Raw genomic sequence first — 12,296 nt, forward strand, 5'->3', positions numbered from 1 at the left:
CAGTAATTTTCAGAAGCACAGAGCATTCTGGGAGCAGTTTGATAAATTATTTTACCATTTTAAGTGTAAACTCGTATAATATTTAATCAAAATCCTTACCGCAAAGAAATACTATCCATAACCAACACATATCAGCTGATTAACGCTTAGTTATGCAAGATAAAAGATGGTTTTGTTTTCCAGTGGAAAAGACAGTCAACGAGGATGGAACGGGGGGCATGTGGAGACTCTTGGGATACATAAATGCGTACAAACTTTTGGTTGGAAAGCCTAAATGAAAGATACCACTTGACAGACCTATTCAAAGATGAGAGGATAATATTAAAATGGAGCGAAGAGAAATATGACTTGGGCTGAATTGGTTTGGCTCAGGACAGAGACAGATAGCAGACTCTCGTGAACACGACATTCAACCATCGGGTTCCATAAAATTCATAAAGTTTTGACTAGCTGAGTGCAAGGGTTTCGTCTATAGAATTAGTTTTCGTCAGGTATGGAAAACGGAGCTGTCTTCTACGTCTGACGTAAGAAATGCGTGCTCTTACACTGCAGTCGTCGTATTTTTCTTAATTTGAAAACAAAAGTAACAATAAAATAGACCAAATACATCGTGAGTACACGTGAAGCTTGAAGAGGTTAACCAGACCGTTAACGTCAGTTTGGCAAACAAAGTAAAAGCTTTGCTTAGTGTCTGGAGAACTTTCAATGCGAATAATAAAAGTTTCACAGAAAAATGTGCCTTAAATTTTACAATCTACAAGCACGTCAATGCTATCTCAGTCTTCGCTGTTTTTATTTTAAATATGAACGAACATAACCTTAAAAGTAGTAACATATTTTTAAGGGTATAAAGTACGAGAGTAGTTTGAAACGTCTTACTTTACAATAACGTGATTTATTGATTCCCCAAAATTTTCATACATCCGCCATGTTTATTTTCCTGAAAGAACGGTTTTATGACAGAGGATTTAGTAAATAGGGTATTGAGATCGTTTCCCACTCATTGTCAAATAGTCCAGAAGTTATTAATCATTTGAAGACGATTTGAGACGGAATTTAATTTTAATTTTCTTGTGAATATTAAGATGATAATTTGGAAAGTTGAGTACATAGATAAGAGAAAAGAGAAAGTTGGAGAGTAGCAATGGACACTAAGGTAGGCTGAGAAGGAGTTAAGACGCAAAATGCTTTGCTAATAACAGACACGTAAACGTAAAAGAGAAAATCCGCTCAACAAACAGTTTTAGTCAATGTTTAAAGTTACTGTCATCAGTATTTGTCGCAATACATTTATTAAATAAGAAAACTATTATTTGTGTGCAATATTATTATATAGGGTAATTCAAAAGTACCCTTGTAACCGGAAGGACACAAATGTTTCTCATAATGAACCAGCTTACACTTACAAACGCCGGTCAAAGTCACACACGTGGACTATCTATAGTCCGCAACTGTAATCTTGAGACTTGCGGGGTGTGGAAGTGGGGTGAAGGAGGAAAGCGTCTGCCTTTAATAATCCGGACTTTCTGCATTCCTTGCAAGTATCAAGATTACAGTCACGGACTATAGATAGCCCACGTGTTTTTCTGAGTGTCAGGTGTTTTGAAATCGATTCTAATAAATGCTGTTATTACAGGTGCAGAGGGAATTTTGAATAACCCTAATTACGTGTTACTATGTTGTATTAAAGATTTACCACAAAAATGGACCACGACATACGCCACTTTCAAATATTACAAAGTCGTATATCTTAAAAAAATAAGCTCCCATCCCCTCACACGCAATTAACATTAATATTAATTTAAATGTAATTTCCTTTTTATCATCAGTAAACCTATCATCTTCAACATAGGATTTTTCAGAATCATTCCTAAAGAATTTACTTTGAATGTAACCGTGACTGTCATTAGCTAAGTCGCTTTTAAAATGTAAAGTCCTTCATTGCCCTGATTTTACGTATGAATGCAAATATAGTCCGTGTTATTCCTCTTGGCCTCTGGCTGGCGTGTTAAGGTGAATGTAGGGGAAAGTAGTGGGGGGGGGACTTTCTCAGAAGCAACGTACGTCACTGAAGCATGCTGGTCTGTAATTACTAGTTCAATGAAAAAATATCTGCCGTAGTTTCCCAACACTCGAGACACGCAGAAATCAACTCAGGTTTTTTACAGCACGAAAGTGTTGCTATGGCAACAGTAATACAAGACATTTTCACTGAACCAAAGTATTTCAATAGGAGGCATCTTATAAGCTGCCGAATGTTTATATGTACGTTAGTATCACAACTCGGAAGTGCCAGCAATACCTAACGCGCCCACAGCTGCAACACAACTAACCCAAACACCCCTTTGTGAAACAATGTCGGAATTTGGACTCGCCCAAACCTACGGCGCATGCGCAAACGATACATGCTGCTACGCGTGACAGAAAATGCCTTCGGAACAGGTTTTAAAAATGCACTGGACACAAGTCGCAGCTTGCATTTCAAAATGAGTTTGTGTTTAAAACGTTTTCACACTGCTATAGTGAAATGGAGACAACTTTAAAGGATAATGCCATCTGCTGAGAGAAATCGAGGCCTCAGGCAGCACATTTATTGATATGACGTCGTATAATGCATGTGTTAAAAGGATAAGAAGATAAAACAAACCCGGACATCAGGCTTTCTTTCGCTGCTCAAACGATTCTGTAGGTGTTTTATCGTGATGTTGCAAAAGTGCTTAACACATAGGTGTTTTTTTTTTAAATTATTTAAGTAGACTGTGTGAATTGCCAAGGTCTTAAGTATGACGTGAGAAGAGGTGCAAATGATGGTCTCGAGGTCACCTACCAACTTGGCTTTCGTCTGGGGTCTGAGCAAAACTTCAGTCAAGAAATAAACTTGTTCAGAATTCGAGTCAGTCACTTTCCGAATGCAAAACTACAATACAGTTTGTCCGACAATGTCTTGAGATGCAAAGTGTCTGAAGAGGGAGGGAGAGGGGTTGTCGTACACAACAAAAACAACAACAAAAGTTGCACAAACATTCTTACGTTCTTTTCTGTTGTTAATAAATGTAAAGAAAGTTGTGGTTGTACTTCGTACATGTACAAGAAAAATGTGTTAACTTCACGTGATGATAAATAGTCTTTTTTTTTCCCTTACAAACCTTTGGACAATTATACGAGTTCCAAGGGCAAACAATCTGTCCAAACCATTTCATACGTGGTCTTCCTAAATATCATTTTCCTAGAAAAAATATAGTTAAACACCATTTTATACAAATAATTCAAGAACTATCAGAAGAATTAAGAAGTCGTTTTCACCAGATTCCAGACTACAGAGGAAGAATTTGTCAAAGATAATCAATTACGTCGATGATGCACGAACCTTATCAAAGATATAGAAAAAAATTAAAATTAAAAAGTCAAAATTAGAATTTTAAAATACGTTTCAGTACGATTAATCATTTCATTCTATATACAGTGACGAAAAAATAGAATAACGTAAAGAAATATACAGAGACCTGTTAGAACAAAGGAAAATAGAAACAAAATGGAAGGAGAAAATAATGAAACAGAAACGCATCGACTCCAAATAAGGGTAGGCTCTGCGGATAAATAAGACTGATATCGGATTTTTTTTTATATTAAAATACGTGACTTTTAACCTACAAACTACATTAGTCCTTCCGTACCTTGTAGTTTTAAAACAATTTTTTATAATTCCAACAACTTTCATTACACATCAGTTTATCGTAACTAAAAAACAAAAACAAATTTGACATATTGGTAAGACGAACTCAAGTCTTTGTTTATCCTTTACAATCCTCTGGTAACTATATGTACCAAAATCAATAACTACATTTTTTTAAATACGGGTTCCCTACGATTCTCACTGTAAACAAGATATTTTTCTTCAAACCTCATAAAATGATTAACTTTGTAATAGTAAAATGTTAAGTTTTCTTCGCGGTACGGACTAAATTCTTAAATATTATTTACATAGGTCTAAAACTTCACTTTCATTCGTCAATTCTCAGACCCCACGTATTACAGACAATTGTTGATGTTGAAGGGGGGGTTAGTTCTGTGTCTTATTCAAGATTTTAAAACGCAACCAACCCCCCCGAAGAGGGGGTTGGTTTTGTTTTAAACACTTGACCAACCCCCACCCCCGAGGAGCCCCGAAAGGAGCGCTCTGCTCTAGTTAAAATATATTTTATATGTTTCTATAACGTCTTTATTGTACAAAAAGAATTATCATTATCGTTATAGAATATAAATCATTACGCCTTTCAGTAGGTAATGTAGTATTATAGCTCTTGGCAGAAACAGTTCACATTTTACGGTGATATTGTAACTGGATAACCACTCAAACCACACAACGAAACTATGAGCTTCATGAAACCAAAACGTGTATAACATGACGGCGTTATAATGGCTGTGCGCTGGCCAGTTCCCTCAGACAAATCAACCTTTAGCCCTTGAAGTGATTGATAGGCATCATTATGTACTGGGATCTGTAAACTGGAAGACTGAGCACAGCCTCATTTCTTCTTAAGGTCTTCTGCGTTGCAAACGCCAACCAAAAGATTCCTTGTTTACTATTTGCATCGTGTCTACTTGAATACGGAGGAAACATAATAAATTATCTTGACCTGAAGATGGCTGTCTTCTGGGTTGTTTAGCCGTGTAGTCTGGTAGAAGTTTACCAACGTTTCAGAGGTCCTCGATGCTTCCATCATCAGGGCTATCGCCAATTTTAAACTTTGTTTTTGGATAAGAAACCAGAAAATTCCGAGAAAATCAGAACGGACTGACATTTATTGAGATATACCAGCTCCTGATTTACGCTGATGATGTAACTTATTGGACGATGACATAAATACCACAAAGATTAAAAACAAAAACTTCGTCAGATGCGAGAAAGGAAATTGGCTCAGAAGTAAACGCAGAGAAAACTAAGTATATATTTATGTCTCGACATCAGACTACACGTATAAATGTAGCTAATGAATTATTCATAAATGTAATAAGATTCAAATAATATTATTGAATGATAGAAACTTTAAGAATTGAATATTGCTGTCTTCTGGATTATCGCGCCGTGTATTCTGGTAGAAGTTTACAGACGTTTCAGAGGTAAATGCTGCCTCGATCATCGCCCTGATGATCGAGGCAGCAAGGACCTCTCTGAAACGCCAGTAAACTTCTACCAGAATACACGGCGCAATAATCCAGACCAGTGGTATTCAACCTGGGGTACGCGAAGACATCTTAGGGGGTACGTGAAATTTAAAAAATATATATATTATTTTATGATAAACACTGAATAATCAGTAATGTAATTTATTTAATTTATTTTAGATGTAGATTATATACTATGTATAACTTGAATTATACACCAACAAATTTGGGGGTACAAAGATGAAGAGAAATTATATCTGGGGGTACGCGAAGACATTTTAGGGGGTACGTGAAATTTAAAAAATATATATATTATTTTATGATAAACACTGAATAATCAGTAATGTAATTTATTTAATTTATTTTAGATGTAGATTATATACTATGCATAACTTGAATTATACACCAACAACTTTGGGGGTACAAAGTTGAAGAGAAATTTTATCTGGGGGTACGCGAAGACAACTTACAAAGTTGAAGAGAAATTTATATCTGGGGGTACGCGAACAAAAAAGGTTGAATACCACTGATCCAGAAGACAGCAATCTTCAGACTCACCGCTGCGAAAATCTCAAATCCTACATAACTTTAAGAATTGTACGCACGTAGAAATTAAAAGCAGATCAAAAGCGGATAATCCTCTTTCTCTTGCAATTCAAACCACTTTATCTCCCCGTCTGCTATCAAAGAGTTGATAGAACAAAGTAATATAAACTGTAACTTCGTCTCTGGTTTAGCTGCTGGGAGATCTTGTAAAGGAGGAAACAACCTGTAGGCGTTTGAGAACAGGGCACTAAGGTGAATATTCGACCTCAAGAGAAAGTGACAGGTGGGTGGAGAAATTTGCATAACTAATGACGAACTTTGTGGTACTCTGGCTCTTGAAGACAAAATGACGTCACAACCCAAATTACCAACAGCGATATCTTCTCACCACCGTGAGAACCTCAAATCCCCAGAGCAGCTTAATAATTTGTAGCTGAATTGTTACGGAGATCGAATAAAGGAATATGAGATGGACAGGGTATGTAGCACACATTATTTATTTATTTATTTAGTGTTCTGTCTGAGGACAGGTCCATATGAACTGGATCCTTCCATCCTTTTCTCGGACTGGGACCTGTTCATATACGTTCTTGGCAGATGATCCAGAAGTGGTTTGCCATTGCCTTCTTCTGTGTGTGAATGGAGTAATTGTTGGGATGCCACGGAGGAAAACTCCGTGTTGCCTAGACCACGGCCTTGCCCAAAACAAGTTATAAATTCGGGCACCGCCGGCAATCGAACCCGAGACCCCAGGATTACAAGGCCAGCACACATAGGGAATATAAATACACACACAATTCTAGTCGGAAAGCCAGCGGAGAAAATAACGTACGACAGACCTAGATGCAGACTAGAGGATAATATTATAATAGGATTATTCTAAGTCGCTTAGTACATGGATCAGTGTCGACCTCTTGTAAAGATAGTAATTAACCTTTTGGTTTTTGACAAGCTTCTATATAAAGCCTCTGGAATCAAATATTTAGGCCACCAAATCACGCAGGACGAGATTGAAAAGAGAAATGCTTACAGAATTTTAGAAAATCCTGAAATTACGACAAATGCGTAAATGGAAGAATAATATTAAAAAAGATCTTACATAAGGTATGAACTTGTGGACTGCATTCACAGTGATCAGTAGCAGTCTCTCGCAAATGCGGTAACAAACGTTTCTTATCCAATAGATGACGAGGAATTTCTTGGCTGGCTAAGCGACTATCATCTTGTCGATTATATACCGCCGTGTAATATTTCAGATGTTTACCAACTTTTAGGATGAACTTGTACCGTAACATTATCAGAGCAGAGGCTATACTTTTGTGTTAAATATCAATTTTATTCATTTACGTAATAAGATTAACCTCATTAAATTATCAACCAATATAATTAGGTTAATAAATCGTGACCAAGGAGTTCAATCACAGCCATGAGAAACTCAGATATCTTGAATATCAACTTGCCAAGAAGACGTCTTCTCTATGGAATCTTCGAGAATCTTATTTACCTTTATGAAGGTGCAAAAGTAGATTTAAATCTGTGGTCATTTAGTGTTGAGAACTTTGCTGTATTCATGGACTGGTGTCCCATGTCCCTACCTAGCTCGTTCGGTCTTAAGCCAGCTGTCGTCGTAATTAGACTCCAGAGTCCACTTCTTTTCTAAAACACATCAGTCCCGAAATAATAACTTAAAATTATCTCAGATGCACAATTCAGAAGTTGGTATAATTGAAATGTCTGTTGTCCTAAACGTATCTAATGCATTACCCGTGGTTATGTATTCCTTTCTGTAATTCACGGCTTCAAATTAACTTTTATTACGCGATTTACAAACTTGATTAAAATCGTTTAGTGTTCAGTGTTCCGGATCAAGAGATTATTTAGCTACCGTGATTCATTCGTAACATAATCAACTTTACAAAGCTCACGTTATAGAGAACAAATGAAGGCTTTCAGCGTTAGTAACAAAAGAATTTCCTAAAGCGTACGTATTTGCATAAGGTAAAGGCGATCACAATTGAATTTCAAAGTATTTATACAATAATAAGCCATTATTATTAAGTACCAATCTGAAAACTGAAAGCTATTAGCATTTTTTAGGTAGAGAAGAAAATATTTTGTTTCAAATACAGCCTCTTAATCTTTCTTTCATCCTGCTGGAAAATAAAACATATGAAGTTTCATCTGATCCACATCGCTAGCCATTTTAATCCATTTTACATGTGTAACAGTCGCTACGTTGGTATCAAATTTAATATTTTAACACAAGGAACAGCTCAGCGAGAAACATACGAGGTGCGATCGGAAAATTTCCAGACTGTGCGTATAAAAACCCGTACACTTATCTCAGGTATTAAATTCATCCATCATCCTCGAAGTAGTTCCCCTGGGAGTGAACACAACGATCCCAGCGCCGCTGCCAAGCCTGGAAGCATCCCTGGAAATCTTGCTTTGTCAGCCTGTCAAGCACCATCTGCGATTCTGCCTGAATCTCTTCTATCGTCTCAAATCTCCTTCCCTTTAGCTGAATTTTCATCTTTGGGAAGAGGAAGAAGTCACACGGAGCTTAGAAAGGAATTTGGGGTCGGTTCTTGCAAGATCTTTGAGCTCCTGACAAACGAGAAGTCGATTCTGCTTCTGGTCCTCAGACAGGATGCGTCGCATGTGGAGTTCTTCCTTTAGAATCAGCTGACAGGTCCCATAGCCTATCCCAACAATGTCGCACAAGTCGTTGATGGTACGACGTCGATCTTCGTGAATGGCCTGCCGAATCTTCGTAACATTTTCGGGCGTTGTGCTCGAAGATGGTCGTCCTGAACGCTCGTAATCATCGACAGAGGTTCGGCCATTTTTAAAACGTGAATGCCACACAAAAGTTTGTGCACGACCCATTGCGGACTCCCCAAATGCTTGCTTTAGCATTCCATAGGTTTCCGTAGCCGTTTTGGCGAGTCTTTGGCAAAATTTGATGCACACGCCATTCCGAAATCGCAGAAGGGTCGGTGTAATGCACTACCAAAACGCCCGTAACTAAGAAACAAATGCTAATTCGATGATGCCGGCTGGCACACTGATTCACTATGAATGTAGGCCGCACCCCCTAGCGGCAGAAGTTCGTACTACATCCGGTTCGCCCTCTATTGACACAGTCTTGAAACTTTCCGATCGTACCTCGTAAGAACCGAAGTTCGACTCACTGGTCCTTATTTTCTATTGGCTTCTTTGAGATTTAAGGTTGACTTCAGACCTGAATATGGAAACAAAATTTTTACCCGAAAGTCGGTATACCTATCTGCGAGTCTGCAAATCGTCAGAACCCTGATGAAGATTACCTTCATATCAATTTATCTGATCATTTATAATATTAATGAAGCTTCAAATGCATTGCGCGGTTTTCGCCAGTAATTTGTTTCATAATTTCTGAATCTGGAACATTTTGCTGAGTACCTTTAGCCACGAGTAATTACTAGAAATCCGTACGCCATGTTCTTAGGCTCCTGCAGCTGATGGTGACGTAGAACAAATCTCACGTATGCTCTTAAGTCACTGGACCCTTAACACTCGTACGTCTGCTAGCAACTATTCCAGACTTCTGCCACGTGACTCACTGATTACAGTTTCCACATCAGATTCCCGGATTTTCTGTTGAATTTGACTTGATTTTAAACGAAGTGTAGACTTGTAGGTACTAACGTTTCGGTGAAACGTATCGCCTCCATCTTCAGGGTCGATCTTTTTAACGTAAAATAAGAGTACATCAAATGCGGAAAATTTAAAATTACTTTCTTTTTTTCGTGTAGATAACTGAAGAATTATGCAAGACAAAATGTCGTATAGAAATTTTTGATCGTTAAAAATTACGAAACGAAGCCAAAATATCAAATAAGTAACAAAGAAACTATTAATACTTTAAAAAGACACTATTTCCATACGCGTTTCGACCTCAAGAGGTCATCATCAGTGGCAACAGGGAAATCATTTCATTTAACCAAATGGTTATTTCTAAATCCAGTTTGAACCTTTTGGTTAAATGAAATGATTTCCCTGTTGCCACTGATGATGACCTCTTGAGGTCGAAACGCGTATGGCAATAGTTTATTTTCTAAAGTGTTAATAGTTGTTTGTTACTTAATTCATATTCTAATACATTACACGATATACAAAGTTTTAAGAGTAGCCAAAACAGAAAAGTTTTATTAATTTAGGTAGCGAGTTTAATTTTTATTGAAGACAAATCACTAAGCTGCATTTATAGTAAATATTCTATGTACATTATTTACCATTTATACGACAGGATTCAACCAAAAGGCATAATTTAACAGGTAGAGGACGTTCGTATATCCGGACTACGTAACACTTTCGTGAGTATGAAAAGACGACACAAACTGTAGGATTTCATACGTAAATCTTTTAGTTAAACTTATAAATTACTAAGACAGACAATATCACGTAGCGTGTCACCAGGTTAAAGAACATAAGTAGTCATAATTTGGTAACTTGACTTCATTTTTAACATACATTACTTTCTTAACAAAAAAAGTATATCTATGATATCACTACGCTGTATGTCATGTCTGCGTGTTTCTCGCTTAAACTCTTGAACCAGTTTACCGATTATCATGACATTTGGTATAAATGTTACGCCACTACAGGCCACTCCAACTATTTTATATATTTATTTAGTGTTCTGTCTGACGACAGGTCCATATGAACAGGATCCTTCCAGCCTTTTCTCGGACTGGGACCTGTTCATATACGTTCTTGGCAGATGATCCAGAAGTGGTTTGCCATTGCCTTCTTCTGTGTGTGAATGGAGTAATTGTTGGGATGCCACGGAGGAAAACTCCGTGTCGCCTAGACCACGGCCTTGCCCAACACAAGTTATAAATTCGGGCACCACGGGGAATCAAACCCGAGACCCCAGGATTACAAGGCCAGCGTTCTAACCGCTAGACCACCGTGGCATCACTTATTAATTTACTATATCTAACAATAACAATATGGCGGACGCACGAACTTCTGGGGTGAAGGCGATGCCACTCTCATTTAATTCAGGGCATTGAAATAATGTATTATAATTCCTGTCTCTGACGTGTTGCGAAGTTTGGTATAAATTTACCGACATTCCAGAGACTATACGGCGCGACATTCGAGTAAACAGAAATTGAGAATATGAAATATCATTTATTATAACAGAACTTCGGGAAATTAGAAACTTTTGTTTCCCTGCAAGGAATTTAATAAGACCGTTCAGTCAGTGGTCAGTGTCCTATACCACGGCGTTCACCATTTAAGTACATAATGCATACATCGATCTGTGCCCACTGTAGTATTATCGCGTGTGTTTTAATGCAAGAAGTGATTTACTTGGTAATTAGCCACGTAAGCTAAGAATTAGCATCATACGTCGACATAGTAATAACTGATATAAATGATTCGGGGTTTATTTATTCTTTTGGTATACGAACTTTCAGGTCTCATGTTAAAGGTAGGGTGTCTTGATATACAGACCACTGTTTATGAATTTTATTAAAGATGAACGCAGAGAATTAACAAGTTAGGAATGATACGTATAGCGTAACAATTCTAGAGCGTTCGCTCTGTTACTGACTTTAGATTTTCAATTAGTTTATGCCAACTGTTTATGTCTCTATATAGAAACCGTAAAACAAGCTGATTGGGCAACCAGGGTCATTGAATTTTAAGCCTCATTATAATCAATGGTTCAAGTTTTTCGAAAAAATAATTCTCAATGCATTTCTTATCTGTTTTTTTGGTGCGATATATTTTTCGCATTCAAGTTCAGGAAACTAAACTTATGTGAGCTTTGGAGAATGTCAGGCCACAGATTCTGTAAATTACATGAATAACCGTTACGGTAACAGTATTAACCATTATAACACAAGCTTAAGAAAGAATGCATTAACTTCAAAGAGAATTTCTAACCGAGGATGTTTTTCAATTCGTCCTGCCTTTACACATTACCTGCTAGCTACAATTTAGAAGTCACGTCGCGGCTAGTAAACTGTCACTTTGTGACTTTCAAAATGAAATCAGCGAAAATAAATACCTTCATATCATTCCTTACACTGTCCCTAGACTCTTCCGGTTGCTATGGACACTGAATCCATTACAGCAAAGAACCAAATGCATCTGATCCAAAATACTTGTAAACTCATGTAATTAGATTTTTTTAAAAAAATATATTACATTTTATGACTTTAAATTATTTAACACTTTAAAATTTTACCTCTTTATAAATTTCAAACACCTATTCCATCAATAATTACATTAAATACTGATATCAACAGAAATGTGATATACTAATTACTAAGATATTGTAGGTGCGTCATATTGTGATTTATTTAAATAGTATTAAAAATATATTAAAATTGGCCGTCAATCACAATATAAGATAATTAAAAGATTAAAATATCATTTTACGTTCCGTTAATAATATTGAAACCTTTACTTCACAGTCCAATATACACAACATTGGCATCACTACGAAATACAATCATATTAGTGACATGTGACACAACAACGGATGAAGATACAATATGAAGGACGTGAACATGATAAGAAAA

The 12,296-nt window shown here is 36.9% G+C and overlaps 3 protein-coding genes across 7 annotated transcripts in view; 1 reads left to right on the forward strand and 2 right to left on the reverse strand.

Moving 5' to 3' along the window:
- Nucleotides 1-12,296, reverse strand: part of LOC110835950 (uncharacterized) — a 108,796-nt gene that overhangs the window by 47,571 nt on the left and 48,929 nt on the right. The window lies entirely within an intron of this gene.
- Nucleotides 1-12,296, reverse strand: part of LOC110835953 (CDK5RAP1-like protein) — a 153,497-nt gene that overhangs the window by 39,276 nt on the left and 101,925 nt on the right. The window contains exon 12 of one of the 4 annotated variants that reach the window (XR_015536786.1): nucleotides 7,217-7,368. The exons of the other annotated variants lie outside the window; for them this stretch is intronic. The gene's annotated coding sequence lies outside the window, so the exon portion shown is untranslated. The remainder of the gene's footprint in view (nucleotides 1-7,216; nucleotides 7,369-12,296) is intronic. 4 annotated transcript variants of the gene reach the window in all.
- The window catches only part of dgo (ankyrin repeat domain containing protein 6 diego), a 111,464-nt gene that overhangs the window by 8,631 nt on the left and 90,537 nt on the right, over nucleotides 1-12,296 (forward strand). The gene's annotated exons all lie outside the window — the stretch shown is intronic.

The sequence above is a fragment of the Zootermopsis nevadensis genome, unplaced genomic scaffold, assembly GCF_977971745.1.
Source record: "Zootermopsis nevadensis isolate Lab colony 2312 unplaced genomic scaffold, Znev_1.0 Znev_ptg000024l, whole genome shotgun sequence".
Taxonomy (NCBI): domain Eukaryota; kingdom Metazoa; phylum Arthropoda; class Insecta; order Blattodea; family Termopsidae; genus Zootermopsis; species Zootermopsis nevadensis.